The sequence below is a fragment of the Cetorhinus maximus genome, chromosome 16 (genome assembly GCF_964194155.1).
Source record: "Cetorhinus maximus chromosome 16, sCetMax3.hap1.1, whole genome shotgun sequence".
Taxonomy (NCBI): Eukaryota; Metazoa; Chordata; class Chondrichthyes; order Lamniformes; family Cetorhinidae; genus Cetorhinus; species Cetorhinus maximus.
The window spans coordinates 16203153-16217050 of NC_135894.1; positions in this window are offsets into that span (position 1 = coordinate 16203153).

Sequence of the window (13898 nt, forward strand, 5' to 3'; positions counted from 1 at the left end):
GCGAGGATATGGACCAGTCCTGTGCTGATCGTGAGGTTAGCGGTGCTGCTCAACCAAGTGAGGATCCAGCAGTGCAACATCCATCAGACAACCATGCTGTGAGTGAGTTCCCCTGTTCCGCAGTCCCTTGCCATGCACTGATTATCTCTCCTTGCTTTTGCAGGCACATCTGGGAAGCAGCTGAGGGAATTCCCGAGCCAGGCCCTCAACTCAAGCCCCGAAGATACCTCGGAAGAGGAATCTGATGACACCCTAATTGAAGACCTGTCGCAGCGCTCACCCACACCCTCCACCAGCGCAGAGACACACACCTCGGTAGGACCTAGTTCTAGAGTAGCCGCGGGATCACAATCTGGTGAGCACATCGCACTGTCTGATCCACAGCAGGTGGCGGCAGCAACTTCGCAGATGTCCGGCATTTGGAGGACTGCTGGAGGCCAGGAATTTGCTGAGTCCAAGTCAGATGGACTTGGTCATGTCGCAGTTGCTGGAGCTGCAAAGGCAAGCGTGGCGACATCAGGAAGGGATGTCCTCTGCACTCCTCAGATTGCAAGGCACGATGGAGGAATCCATCCACCTTCTGTCTGAGGTGATAGTGCCAGCATGTCAACGCACCAAGGTCAACACTGGTAGGATGGTGGCTGCCAAAAATATCCAGGATATTGGTCCTGCACTGCAGCATGGGCTGAATTCCATCACTAACGCCGTAGTTGGCCTCCAATAGTGTCAATGCGAGAGGGGTGCAGGGCAGCTCGATCTCATTCCAGCTTCTCCTTCCCCTTCTCCTTAAGGAGTCAGCCAGGAGTCCTCGGGCACCCATAGGGAGGAGGGTCAGCAGATGCACGCTCCGGGGCCATCCACTCAGGTGACTCTGAGAGTGTCCAGCCCATCCAAATCCCATCTTTCTGTGACCTCAGCAGCTTCAGCTCCACAGGCCGAGGATGGTGCCACTGCCACACAGCAGGACCCCGAAAGCAGGTGGGGGCCCTCCAGGTCTCAGCCCTCCAGAGGACGCTCATCAAGCTCATCACAGACAGGGTGTAGCAGTCAGCAGGCTGCCACCACCTCCACTGTGGATGTCCGGAGGAGAACCAAGACGTGGTGGCAGGGTTAGGAACGTATCTGCACAGCCTGGGCATGGGTGTTAATCACTTGTACATAATATTCACCATTGTAAATAAACTCCCAAGAATGTCTCCTTGCCTCTGTCTCCTTGTTGTGATGAGCAGTGTTTGTGTCATTCGGATGTGAAACCTTTGTCCCTGCACATGATAAAGGCAGGTGTCTCAGTCCAGGGCATCTTCAATGTGCCATGTGTAACCTTCAGAGCAAAGAGATGGTCCACGCTCCCTGGACACATTACTGATGCTTGCACCTCGATGATGCTGGTCATTGCTGCCAGAATGTTGTGGGAAGGCGTCACAGTGTTCCATCATTCTCTCTGAGTGCTCTCAGCACCTTTGAGGTGGGGCTGGCCCCCATCTCTTCAGCACGTGAGACCGGTGATGGTGTGCTGCTGAAGGGGACAGGACCTGGAGGCTGACAAAGGATCAGGTGCATTTAAAGTTTCACGGCTGCGGCTCCATGATATGACCCTGATCACAGCATGCGAGCGAACTTCCCTCAGCCAGACAGGGATCAGACATTCAAAAAGGCAATGTGAAGATCTATGGAGTGTCCTCACTATATTTCGTCATCATCCTCCTGGAATCTAGAGATTATTAGGGCCTCCGCTGCGCCTCCATGACATGAGCCTGAGCACTGAGGGTATGTGCGCTGCCATCAGCCACACAGGAGTCAAACGTTCACAGGCGCAAGGTGAGGATGTCAGGACTGTCTTAACTGCATCTCATCATCATCCTCCACGAATCCTGCGGCTATGAGGGGCTCCCAAGTGTGCCTGCCTCGTCTGGCCAGTGCAATGGCCTCGTCGTCGACATCCTCATCTTTGAGGGCCTCAGCACCATCATCATCCCCTTCAACATTCTGCTCATTGGAGGATACACGCAGCTCCTCCATCTCCTCCTCAGCCAGCTCCTCCCCCACTGTTGCAGCGCCAGGTTGTGGATCGCACAGCAAGTGACGATGATGCGCAACACAATTTCACGGTATGTTTACAGTGCAGAAGGAGGCCATTTGGCCCATCGAGTCTGCACTGGCTCTCTGAAAGACCATTCCACCTAGTCCCATTCCCCTGCCTTATCCCCATAACGTTGTACGTTCTCTCTTTTCAGGTAGCAATCCATTCCCTTTTGAATACCTCGATCGAACCTGCCTCCAGCAACCTTTCAGATAGTTTGTTCCAGGCTCCAACCACCCTCTGGGTGAAAAGATTTTTCCTCACGTCACATTTACTCCTTTTGCCAATTATTTTGAAATGGTGGCCTGTACTGCAGTGCTCCACTGGACCTGTCGAGGCACCAGAACCTCATTTTCAAAATGCCTATCATTTGCTCCACCAAAGTTCAGGTCATGGCATGAGCCTCATTATGCCATCGCTATGCTACAGTCTGAGACCACCACATAGGCGTCACCAGCCACATCTTTTGTGGGTAGCCTTTGTCCCCGATGAGCCAAACTTGTGGCCTCTCTGGACCCTGGAATACGTCAGGGATCTGAGACCTGCTAAGGATATAGGAGATGTGGACGCTCCCTGGGAATCGTGCGCAGACCTGCAGGATGAGTTTGTGGTGGTCACAGGCCAGCTGAACATTCAGCGAGTGGAAACCCTTGCAGTTCACATACAGGACTGCTTGTTGCCAGGGAGATCTAAGTGCCACGTGACTGTAGTTGATGGCACCCTGCAACTGTGGAAAAGCAGAGATCTGCGCAAATCCCAGCGTTCTTGCTTCCTGGTTTTCCTGATCCCGGGCTAAATGCACAAAGTTCTGTGCCTTTGCAAAGATGATGTCCGAGACCTCCTGGATACACTTGTGTGTGGAGGCTTGTGAGATCCCACACAGGTCACCTGTGGAGCCCTGGAAGGAGCCACTGGCGTAAAAATTGAGTGCCCCGGTCACTTTCACAGCCACTGGCAGTGGATGCCCTCCATGTCCCCGTGGTGCCAAATCCTGCAGCAGGTGGCATATGTAACCGACCAGTTTCCTAGACATGTGCAGTCTTTGGCGACATTCGTTCTCGGTCATCTGCAGGAATGACAGGCGCCATCTGTAGACCCTGGGCCTAGTGAGGCTCCTACGAGCGACGGCTCTCTGTGGATCTTCAGCTGCGTACACAGCAGGCCCTGCTGCCCCTTCATCTTGAGGGAGGTGCTCCTCCCTTTGCTGAGCCAGGCACCTCCACCACTCTCTTCTCCTTCTGCTTCTCCTTCTCTGCTCCCTGTAAGCCATGAGGCATCCCGCTAAATCACCAGGCTCCATACTCCTGATGATCTCCTCCTGCAGGATCAAAGAGAGAGATGGGTGGGTTAGCATGGGTGTACTAAGAACCTCTCTTGGTTAAGTCTGAAGGCCCCATCATGCATTCAGGAGAGTGCTGACCACCACTTGAATGGCCAGTGTGTAGTGCACTCATTGGCTATCCGAAACCTCACCCACCTCCGCCCCACTCCACCTGACTAATTGGTGGCAGCGTTGGCCAATGGACTGCATGCTGTGCTCTGAGCTCAGGTGCAGACATTCTCCTAACCCGCGCTGCAAGGCTGCGCTGTTAGCTTGAACCATGATGGATACTGGTCCAAACTTTAATAAAAGTATTGCAAGAGGCTGTGAGCACCTCCACCAGTGACTGCACCATGGCCACCTTTCACAGGGGGGTTGTACAACTTGCTCAGTCGGCCAATTGTTCTGCTGCTCCCTAAAATGCACATTAATTTGCAGCCTGCACCCAGGAGTGAAAAGTTCTGGAGCATTTGGTGGCATTTTCATGCTTTTGCATTGCTTGAGTGGGCAGAAAAGCTTCAGAGGCCGAACTCTAAGCATGTTAATGGAGCTGCAGCTGAATGGTCTCAGCTGTGGAAGAATGCTCACTTCTGACAAGCTTTTCCAAGTGCGTGGCTGCTTCCCTCACCCTCCCCACCTCGACCCCAACCCCCAGCATGTTCCCGTGTACTTCTATCAGTCTGTGCTGCCTTGCCCCCCAACGCCCCCACTCCGGCCTGACCTGCACTGGAGCTCTTGCCACAGCACCACACTGAGAGTCAGGTGGGAAAGAAATGATTTGCCTGTCGCCCCCACGATTGCACGTGCTTCTTCCTTGATATCCTACAGGCAGTGCTTGTGAGCGCTGTGCAGGGTTATGTACAGTCACCTCTGAGTTTCCCTCGAAATTCAGGATGCCAGGTGCACGCCTTTTAAAGGCAGTCGTGAAGCACATTGTTCTGAAGTCACGCTGGCATGGGAGGTAAATTTGTCATGGGGGGAGTGGGTGGGGGTGATTCCAGCAAGCAGGGCTTATAATGAGATGCAAATATATTCAAATGACCTTGCCGGTATGTGGCGGCTGGAATAGTGGCCCACCATTGACAGGTGGAGCAGAGATCACAAACTATTTTCACAACAGTGTGAAACCGATTTTTGGCTTTCTCACCATATTGTCCCCTCCCCCGACCCCCCACCCCTCCCCCCCCCCTCCGTCCGCCATGACACCCGATGCCAACGGGGCCGGAAAATTCCAGCCAATGTGTTTGTTGGGAATGAAGCACTGTGATTAGCATTATAGGATAACTGTGTGATTTTTCATCTTCAGGGTAGTTTGCAAGAGCTGCTCTAGTAAGTGACATTTTTAAAAGGATTCATTCTCAGAATTGCCCTTTGCTACTTGTCCGAAGAAGGTTGTGGAGGGCTGGCACCTTGAACCACTGGGAGCAATTTTGATACAACGAAGAGGCTTGCCAGGCCACAAGAAGGGGAAGTTAAACGTCAACCACATTTGTGAGGGATGGGAGTCGCTCCAGAGCACATTGAGAAGGCAGGTTTCCTTCCCGAAGGGCATTATTAAACCAGTTGAACTTTTCCAACAATCCAATTGCTTCACTGATAGAAGCATTTTATTTCCAGAGTTTTCAAACTGAATTCAAATACTCCAACTGCTGTGGTGGGATTTGGACCGGGGTTCACTGGGTTACCAGCCCAGTAGCATGGCCATTCCATTATTGCACGTGACCTACACGTGGCCATGCCTCTCCCACAGGAACAGTTGAGAGCCAGCTTGGGTAAGATGTGTTTGTACTCCATCTCAAAGCACCAGGGCCACTGAGCCAGCTCTGCCATTTTGCTGCTCGTGTTAGCTTTGGCCCAAAATTCTGGAGCTGGAGACTGCAGTTGTGCCGGGACAAGGGGGATATCCTGGAAAATGGTCGGGATTCTGGCCAAGCAGAGATTCTGCCACTTTTCGACGGAACCTCGGAATTCTGCTTGGAGAACACGCGGGTGGATCTTCAACCCTCCCCCCAATGTATTCCATGTGAGTCTCCATGTTTCCTCTGGAAATTCCTCCATTAGCACCCTCAAAAGATCTCAGCAGAACTATTTAACAGGCGCATCTGCCTGCAGCAGATGCATCTGTCCATGACAGTATCAAACAGTCGTTGTGGAGACGAAGTCCCGCCTTCACATTGAGGATACCCTCCATCATGTTGTGTGGCACTACCACCGTGCTAAATGGGATAGGTTTCAAACAGATCTAGCAACTCAAGACTGGGCACCCGTGGGCCATCAGCAGCAGCAGAATTGCACTCGAACACAATCTGTAACCTCATGGCCCGGCATATCCCCCACTCTACCACTACCATCAAGCCAGGGAATCAACCCTGGTTCAATGAAGAGTGCAGGAGGGCATGCCAGGAGCAGCACCAGACATACCTAAAAATGAGGGTGTCAACCTGGTGAAGCTACAACACAGGACTATTTGCATGCCAAACAGCATAAGCAGCAAATGATAGACAGGGCTAAGCGATTCCACAACCAATGGATCAGATCTAAGCTCTGCAGTCCTGCCACATTTAATCATGAATGGTGGCAGACAATTAAACAACTCACTGGAAGAGGAGGCTCCACAAATATCCCCATCCTCAATGATGGGGGAGCCCAGCACATCAGTGCAAAGGATAAGGCTGAAGTATTTGCTACAATCTTCAGCCAGAAGTGCCGAGTGGATGAACCATCTCGGCCTCCTCTGGAGGTCCCCAGCATCACAGATGCCAGTCTTCGGCCAATTGGATTCCATCCACATGATATCAAGAAACAGCTGAAGGCACTGGATAAAGCAAAGGCCATGGGCCCTGACAATATTCTGGCGATAGTACTAAAGACTTGGTGCGCCATAACTTGCCGCGCCCCTAGCCAAGCTGTTCCAATACAGCTACAACACAGACATCTACCCGTCTATGTGGAAAATTGCCCAGGTATGTCCTGTACACAAAAAGTAGGACAAATACAACCCAGCCAATTATCGTCCCATCAGTCTACTCTCGATCATCAGTAAAGTAATGGAAGGGGTCATCAACAGTGCTATCAAGCGGCACTTGCTTAGCAATAACCTGCTCACTGATGGCCAGTTTGGGTTCCGCCAGGGCCACTCAGCTCCTGACCTCATTACAGCCTTGGTTCAAACATGGACAAAAGAGCTGAACTCCCGAGGTGAGGTGAGGGTGACTGACCTTGACATCAAGGCAGCATTTGACTGAGTTGGCATCAAGGAGCCCTAGCAAAACTGGAGTCAATGGGAATCAGGGGGGAAACTCTCTGCTGGTTGGAGTCATACCTAGCACAAAGGAAGATGGTTGTGGTTGTTGGAGGTCAGTCATCTCAGCTCCAGGACATCACTGCAGGAGTTCCTCAGGGTAGTGTCCTAGGCCCAACCATCTTCAGCTGTTTCATCAATGACTTTCCTCCCAACCTAAGGTCAGAAGTGGGGATGTTCATTGATGATTGCACAATGTTCAGCACCATTCGCGACTCCTCAACTACTGAAGCAGTCTATGTCCAAATGCAGCAAGACCTGGACAATATCCAGGCTTGGCCTGACAAGTGGCAAAAAACATTTGCACGACACAAGTGTCAGGCAATGACCATCTGCAACAAGAGAGAATCTAACCATCGACCCTTGATGTTCAATGGCATTACCATCACTGAATCCCCCCTATCAACATCCTGGGGGTTACCATTGACCAGAAACTGAACTGGACTAGCCATATAAATACTGTGGCTACAAGACCAGGTCAGAGGCTGGGAATTCTGTGGAGAGTAACTCACCTCCTGGCTCCCCAAAGCCTGTCCACCATCTACAAGGCACAAGTCAGGAGTGTGATGGAATACTCTCCGCTTGCCTGGATGACTGCAGCTCCCACAACACTCAAGAAGCTTGACATCGTCCAGGACAAAGCAGCCCACTTGATTGGCACCACATCCACAAATATTCACTCCCTCCACCACTGATGCACAGTAGCAGCAGTGTGAACCATCTACACGATGCAATGCAGGAATTCACCAAGGCTCCTTTGACAGCACCTTCCAAACCCACGACCACTGCCATCTAGGACAAGGGCATTAGATAGATGGGAACACCACCGACTGGATGATTGCTTCCAAGTAACTCACCATCCTGACTTGGAAATATATCGCCGTTCCTTCACTGTTGCTGCGTCAAAATCCTGGAACACCCTTCCTAACAGCACTGTGGGTGTACCTACACCACATGGACTGCAGCGGTTCAAGAAGGCAGCTCACCACCACCTTCTCAAGGGTAATTAGGAATGGGCAATAAATGCTGGCCTAACCAGCGAAGCCCATACCCTGTGTATGAATAATTTTTAAAAATGACTGGAAAGCACTGAGTACTTTGAATTCACTGCACTTATCCTGGGCTCCACTTCTTTGAAAGAGCACATCATTTAACATTGCATTTTAATTTACTTTGCTGATGTGAGTGGCCACCCTATTGAACCCCACTTAGCAGCAATGGAGAATAAACTCAACAGAACACAGAGAAGTTACTTGAAGAGCAATCTTTTTCTTAAGGTTACCACATATGGGTTTGGCAGCTACATGTGGGAAACTCAACCTGAGATTCGTTGTTTTGAACCTAAAGCTTAAAATTGCTTGTGCGCTATTTTTAAGTAGCTTGGTTAATACTTATCCATCAAATTTTAATGTGCATGTTGATTGATTAATCCAATAATGATTTATTTTAAAATGAACAGATTACATGGTAGACATTGGTAGTTGTATGTAGTACGGTTACTACCAAATCAGCTGATTGTTTTACATTTCACCTGTTTCTCTTTTCCAGTGGAAATGGCAGAAAGAAATAGTACACAGGTACCTTACACAACCACGCGTTGTCCCAGTGAAGTCTGTTTTGAAGTGTTGTAATGTAATGTGAGAAATGTGGAAACCAACTTGTGTGTAGAAGGTCCAACAAATGGCAACAAAATAGTCCTTCAAACCTGTCAGTGGGAAAAGTTGGCACGTGATGCCTGGCAGAGTTATGCCACAGGTGTGGGAGGGCATCTGGTCTTCAGCAGACTCCATGCAAGGAGCAGGCACTCATTCTACTGTGGAGGCTCAGCACTGGTGTGATTTAAATGTCAAGACGGCAGGAATGTTGTCTCATGACCTTCATCTCCTTCTTCAGAGATCAGGCTGCTTCCCTCTCTTGGAAATGTTGGCTTCACTTTCCCCTGCTCATCTGTCAAGCTCTGGATGCCCATTCTGACCTCTCTTTTCTCCTTTCTACACAATGGAGAAACGATGGACAAGAAACTGCAGGGCATGGCCCTTTAATTCTCAACCTTTCCATTCATTAAAACACAATGCAATATTACTTCCATCTGCCTCTGGCACTCCTGCAATGACAGTCAATCAAATAGCATTTCCAGATGCCTATAGCATCTCCGAGACACCACATAGTAGCAAGTCAGGCACTCACAAATAATTAAACAGATGCCAGTCAAAGTTCCACGCTCAAGTGAAATCTAATTAAATGAACACTGGCAGTGTTAGATTTTTTTAAAAACTTTTTCATGTTGCAAGTGAGTATTCACTCTAAAGTTAGATCTCAATTAATTTAAAGAATACATTGTTTGAATTTACAGTATCTATAGGGATGCCACTCTCTCTGATGTCTTGTGCTAAGGTGACAACACCATGGCTTAACCATGTGTTGACCTGGTGGCTTTTTGTTACCAGCAAGGCCCTATTAAATAAGTTGCCATTCTCACCACATTTCAAATGCTTGCTGTGGTCTCGTGAACAGGGTGGTTTTTATATACAGTAAGCTTTGTGTTATCCATCACTCTACCAACCAGAATTCTCTGCTAACCGGAATTTCTGATGTTCCCCTAATACAAATCGTCACTTAACCAACCGGAAGCAATTACGAAGTTATCCAGAACCTGTATCTGTATACTGCATTACTTTATACTTTAATTTATGCTTTAATGTACTGTTGAAATTTAGAAGTAAAAAGAAACTGTTCTTTACTTGGTGAATACTTGCATCTAAGTTCATGTTACAAGCATTGTGCTTGTTCCATATTCAAAGACTGCAGTGCTTTCTCAGTGTCTGTCTCAGTAAGAAGTCTTTATTGAATTGATTGTAAGGTGGCGGCTTACACAGCTTCCATCATGGCAGAGGTCACATGACTACAGCAAGCCAGATAGGACATGTACTACTGTTGCAATTCAAAACCCAAACATCCCCCTTTTCATAACAAACAAAGATCCAAACATCCACCTTTTCCTAACAAACAGAAGACACATTTAGGTCAGATGACTACAGCAAGCCAGGTAGGACATCCCACTTTTCCTAACGAATGAAAGACAAATTTGCATGCATGATCATGCATAACTGTGAGTTACCCAAGTTACTCACTGTACACCCACTGTTCTCATGCATTAACAAATGTTTGTTCTACCAGTCAGTCTCTGCACCTCATTGCATACATAGCCTTTAAATTGTGCAGGACTCTTAATAATACATGCAAATGTTTTCATTGGCTGTTCATCTGGGTGATGTTCCTTGTCTGAAGCCTGTCATTCCTGTGGCACCTGTTGCCATGGTAACTATTGTTGTTCCATTTCTGTTGTTGGGGACAGTTGGACCTTTCTTTTATTCATTCATGGGACGTGGGCTTCACTGGCTGGGCCAGCATTAATGCCCATCCCTAGTTGCGCTTGAGAAGGTGGTGGTGAGCTGTCTTCTTGAACCGCTGCAGTCCATGTGGTGTAGGTACACCCGCAGTGCTGTTAGGAAGGGAGTTCCAGGATTTTGACCCAGTGACAGTGAAGGAATGGCGATATATTTCCAAGTCAGGATGGTGAGTGGCTTGGAGGGGAACTTCCAGGTGGTGGTGTTCCCATCTATCTGCTGCCCTTGTCCTTCTAGATAGTAATAGTTGTGGGTTTGGAAGGTGCTGTCGTAGGAGCCTTGGTGAATTGCTGCACTGCATCTTGTAGATAGTACTCATTGCTGTTACTGTGCATCAGTGGTGAAGGGAGTGAATGTTTTGGAGGTACAGGCTAGAAGAGGAGAGATTGGAACCCTCAGAACCCATGCCAATCTTAATATCTTGCTTAGCATAGATAGCACGGATCCCTTGAGATCTACATTGAGACCCTCAACATATCACCACTATACCATTGCCTCCCCTTGTACCTCTGGGAGTGATGATCATTCTGTATTCTGTGCAGCTGCTGAGATCCCGTCGTCCTGATCGCCTGACTGCAGTGAGGGAATAGCTTCACTAGTTGTTCGTATATGCCTGCGGTTGCGCCAATATGTTTGGTCTTTCACTTCCACCGCATACGATCAAGATGACAATTTCTCTACGCATGTCCCAAGTTTCCAGGTGGACTGACTCCTGTTGAGAGCACTCAAGGTTTGTACCCTGTCTGGCTCTCCAAAGCTCAACTCTGGCAGTTGTTTGGCAGTCAAAATGCAATTTGATTTTCTGCCATTTCACCTTGATTTTTTCACTCACGTCTCTTACTACTTTTGGCTTCAGTAGCTTCTTTGCTATTGGAAGAGTAGTTTGGGTGTGACGTGATATTAGTCTTTGGACTGGACCATACCTTCTATTGGTATGTTTGTCCATTCAAGGATTGCCTTGAATAGATCTGTGCTAGATTTGCTCATTGCTTGATGATTCCTTTGGCGATTTTCACTGCCATCTCAGCCTTTCCATTCAACTGGGGATAGTGCGGAGATGATGTATAGTGTTGAATTTCCCAATCCTTTGTGCACTGGCTGAATTCTCCACTTGTGAACTGAAGGCCATTGTCAATCATCACAATATCTGGAATGCAGTAATGACTGAACTGTGCTTTCAGGAATTCTACTATTTCTCCTGCCGTCACTGAATTTGTCTGGTCTAACTCCCAGTAGTTAGAACAGCAGTCTACAGTGACAAGGTAGTTAGACCTCTAATGCAGATATTCACTACTGTCAATGAATCTGTATCAGTCAGACCTTACCTAAATTTCTTTTTTTTTTGCAAAAATATACTTTATTCATAAAATATCTTCAACCACATTCCAAAACATTTCAAAAACACCATTACAAAGGTACAATCAGGTTCAACTTTTACAACATGTATCACCAGGTGCATCAGTACAAGCAGTGAATATTACAATCCTTTGCAGACATTCATTTTGAGCTGTACAGCCCGAGGGGATTTAAACAGTTCCCAGCCCCTCGGTGCGCTATGGCAGAAAGGTCTTAGGCAGCGACCCGTCCCCATTGCGCCTTTGCGGCAGCTGCACCAAGCTTTAGTGCATCCCTCAGCACGTAGTCCTGGACTTTGGAATGTGCCAGTCTGCAACACTGGGTCGGGGACAACTCTTTGCGCTGGAAGACCAACAAGTTTCGGGCAGACCAAAGAGCGTCTTTCACCGAGTTGATGATCCTCCAGCTGCAGTTGATGTTTGTCTCGGTGTGTGTCCCTGGGAACAGCCCGTAGAGCACAGAGTCCTGTGTCACAGAACTGCTCGGGATGAACCTCGACAGAAACCACTGCATCTCTCTCCAGACCTTCTTTGCAAAGGCACAATCCATAAGGAAGTGAACAACGGTCTCTTCCCCACCACAGCCACCTCGAGGGCAACGTGCAGAGGGGGTGAGACTCCTGGCGTGTAGGAAGGATCTGACGGGGAGGGCCTTTCTCACCACCAGCCAGCTACATCTTGGTGCTTGTTGGAAAGTTCTGGCAATGAGGCATTCTGCCAAATGACTTTGACAGTCTGCTCGGGGAACCATCCCACAGGATCCACCCTCTCCTTTTCCCTCAGGGCCTCTAGGACGTTACATGCCGACCACTGCCTGATGGACTTGTGGTCAAAGGTGTTTCTCTGCATAAATTTTTCCACGAGAGATTTTTAGACCTTACGTATACTTTGTGAGTCATGTATATAGTCAAGTAATCAGCTTACATTAACTGTTAGGACCAAGGCTACATCAAAGCCTGTGCAGAGCTCCATAAGGTTGTTGCTAGTAATAAACGTCATGGGCAGAATTTTGCCCTCGTAGGGCGGGTGTGCTCCTGGCCCGAACGAGAGTAAAATAGTGCGTGATATTTCGCTTGGCAGGTGCGCATGGATGCCAGAGTGGTGCCCGCCATTAATTAACAGGCCACTTAAGGCTCTTGATAATGCAATTGTCTCTGATTTTATGTTGCCCATGTGATTTTCTGCTCATCGCACAGGCAAAACGGGCAGGCGGGCAGCCAACATTTCCTCAAATCTCATCCAAGGGCAGGATAAAAAGGGTCAGCAGCATTGCCCATGTCAGTAGTGAGGAGTTTTGGAGATAGTTTGCAGCAAATTGCTGATTTGACCTTAACAGTTTCATCTCATTTTGGGGCTTCCTTCTTAGCATTTCCAGGCCTCATTTCAGGACTCATTGCTGTCTGCCAGGCCCTCGGAGGACTCAGACCGTGTGGACCCTTCCAGGTATCAGGCAGCCTTCCCTTACCCTGGTAACGGGGATTGTGGTCTCCGCTGGAGGTACCTCCTCTGAGGAGGAAGAGAGGGGCAGAAAGGAGAGGAGGCCACGTGTCCCTATGCAGCTTCCAGGGGAGGGACCTGTGAGAGGAGAGGCGCAGGCACAAGGGGCGCAGGGCCAGCAGGTAGTCCAAGGCAGAAGGGGCTGCAGAAGACGCCATTATCCTGCTGCCAGGGTTTACAGGTGGCGATGCAGCTTCCTCAACATGTCTGAGGTGCAATGCCGAAGGAGGCTGCACCTCTCAAGGGAGACAGTGACCTCCATTTGTCAGAGGATCGGTGCTGAGATCAGCTCCGACTGTGTGGGTGGACACCCCATGTCAGTGGCTCTGAAGGTCACAGTGGCCCTCAACTTCTAAGCCTCCGGCTCTTTCCAGGGCTCAGTGGGGGATTTTTGTGGAGTCTCCAGATCAGCTGCCCACAGTTGTGTCAAACTGATGACAGACGCTCTGTTCAGGCAGGTACTGACATTTATTCTTCAATGTACAGATGAGGCCAGCCAGGCTGAGAAAACCAGGGGCTTTGCAGCAATTGCTGGTTCCCCCATGTCCAGAGTGTCATCGACTGTACACATGTGGCCATCAAGGCGCCAGCGGGTCAGCCGGGTGCCTTCGTCAACAGGAAGCGAGTTCACTCCATGAACGTGCAGATAGTGTGTGATCACAGGATGCTGATTCTGCAAGTCTGTGCAAGGTACCCAGGCAGCTCCCATGACGCTTACATCATGAGATACTCCCAGGTGCTGAGGCTCTTCAGTGCTCCAACCTGACCGAATGGATGGCTGCTGGGTGACAAGGGCTATCCATTGAAGAGGTGGCTCAGGATGTCTCTCCCCAGAGGCTGAGAAGCATTACAATATGAGTCATGCCTTCACAAGGTGGTGGTAGAGAGGACCATAGGTTGCCTCAAGATGTGCTTCCAATGCCTGGACTATTCAGGG